This window comes from Bidens hawaiensis, unplaced genomic scaffold, assembly GCF_021521415.1.
Source record: "Bidens hawaiensis isolate Kalapana, Puna unplaced genomic scaffold, B.hawaiensis_p1.1 tig00038089_1, whole genome shotgun sequence".
NCBI classification, from domain to species: Eukaryota; Viridiplantae; Streptophyta; class Magnoliopsida; order Asterales; family Asteraceae; genus Bidens; species Bidens hawaiensis.
In genome coordinates, this window is record NW_027505526.1 from 37,593 (window position 1) to 39,860 (window position 2,268).

The 2,268-nt window shown below is 32.9% G+C and overlaps 1 non-coding gene across 1 annotated transcript; it reads left to right on the top strand.

Moving 5' to 3' along the window:
- Positions 1-395: 395 nt before the first annotated feature.
- Positions 396-475, top strand: TRNAL-UAG (transfer RNA leucine (anticodon UAG)). Its single transcript has one exon. It is a non-coding gene; the product is annotated as a tRNA-Leu (tRNA).
- The last annotated feature ends 1,793 nt before the right edge of the window (positions 476-2,268 follow it).

Here is a 2,268-nt window from a genome sequence, read left to right on the forward strand (position 1 = left end):
TCCTTCAACAATACAAGAATAGAAGGATAATTGTCTTGAACACGCTCCTCCTCCTTGATATTGATGTCACGAGTTTTCCAACAGAGAAAGTATTGGTAAAAAATTGAGAATGGGGCCTAGATGAAGGAGGAGGATTAATGAAGATTGTTGTTGGGGTTCAAAGAAGGTAGTTGTTTTGTAGTACTCGGTACACATGCTCACGCCATCTATTATGTATACACTTGATCCTTGAACATGGTAATGATCTGTTTTAGTTATTAAAATGAAACAAAAAGAAACTTCTATGTTATTGACATTAGTGGTTAGACATCTAATGAAACCGGAATCCTAACTTGCGAGTTTAAAATAAAGATTTAAAAATACTAAGGCGATGTAAGTTCTCTAATGACACATAAGACAGTTTGGCCGAGTGGTCTAAGGCGCCAGATTTAGGCTCTGGTCCGAAAGGGCGTGGGTTCAAATCCCACAGCTGTCATTCTTTTGCAAAAAAACCAAGTTTATTGGCAGAAATTTCCATTCATAAACTTTAAATATCCTGGGTGGTAAATGAAGGTTTATAGAAGTGAAATTATTCTATTATTATTTTTTTTAACTTTGCATATCCAGGTGGTAAATTTTCTTTTAGAAGGTCAATTAGAGATTTCTCCTTAAACGAAGGTTTATAAAAGTGAAATTTTTTTAAACTATTTTATTATTATTATTTTTTTAACACAAATGGAATAGCAAAGTAGTATCAAGGGAGCCTGAAAATCCAAAAAGCAATTTTGCTTCTTACAAATGGTGGCAACTTAATAGTGTAAATGCAAAAACCTTTTATTGTTTCAACGCACATGACAATCTACACTAAACTTTATAATTTGCTTCTTACAAATGGTGGCAACTTAGTAAGTGTAAATGCAAAAACCTGTTATTGTTTCAACGCACATGACAATCTACACTAAACTTTATAATTCAAAATTGTGCCTGAACATCTTGACCAAGCTAAGTAAAACAACCAAATGGCATGTGGCCAAGCGGTATCAGCGTATGTGTTAAAAATGCCCCAATGCGAGGTTAAATTTCCTGACAAACGAGTGTTTCGATTTATGAGTAGATTAGAGGGTATGTGTTAGAGAAAAAGCCAAGTAAATCAGGAAAATCTTGGTAATGTGCATGCCATGAACCACTGTGTGAAACATTTGGTTCATAATCAGCCTATCAGAGCCAGAGGCAATGAAGCCGGTGCAGGTGGTGGGTATGGGCCCATGGTCAGGTCTAAGCCCAAGAAACTAATGCATTTCACTTAGAAATATTGTGATCACCCAGACATTTTTTCTTCTATTTTTATCTCCTTGAAATCACATATATATGTTTTAATTAATGTGTTTCAAAATGCCCATGAATAAGCTGATTAATATATTAGATAGATATTACTAATAATTTGTCCTTTTTTTAATGATTAGTGGGTTTGTGTATTTTTGTTTGACTTGGTTTTCTTAACAATCCCTTCATCTTGAAACAGACTTGTAAATATCTATTTGGTTGATGTTGAATTAGAAGACTTTTGGTTTTTGTTAGGGATAAGAACATTTCATAATTCTTTTTTTACTTTGAAAAATGGAAGGCTGTGTGACATAATTCTTTTACATGAAACCAAACCATGAACTTTGGTGGGATGATTGGGAGTTTTACCTTAAGTTCACCAAAGGTGTTCTTTTGTTTGACATTGCGGTTCGAATCCCACTCATGTGCCATATTCCTAGTTTAAGTCTGTGTTAAGCACCACTAGGTAGACTACGACATCAAACCCTCCCGAGAGCTTTCCAAGAGTTTATTTCTTCAAAAATAAACAATAAAAGCTCTCAAACCATTGGAATCCTCAACTAATGTTATGCAATATCTACTTTAACAAAGTGGATTGTGTCATGATTGTGTCTGGTTTATAATGATTTATTTTAAAGTAGCAATCCATTTGTATTACAAAGGAGGTCTTCCTTGCCGTATTATACGGCAAATTCAGAAACTATTTTATAAGGGTCAAGTTATTCTATAAATGGAGACGAAAATGAGAATGATGAGAAAGATTTATAGTCACACAAAAAATCATTAAAAAATTAAAAATAAATAAATAAAAAATCATAACTCAAAATTTAATATTCCACTGTCTACCTCGTTCTTAAGAAATAAATAAAAAAAATGTTGAGGGAAAAAGATCATTATGTCTTTTTGTTTATCATTGTGTTTTGTGTTCATTTTTGTCATTGACTGTGTCTTTTTTTTTTACATTGT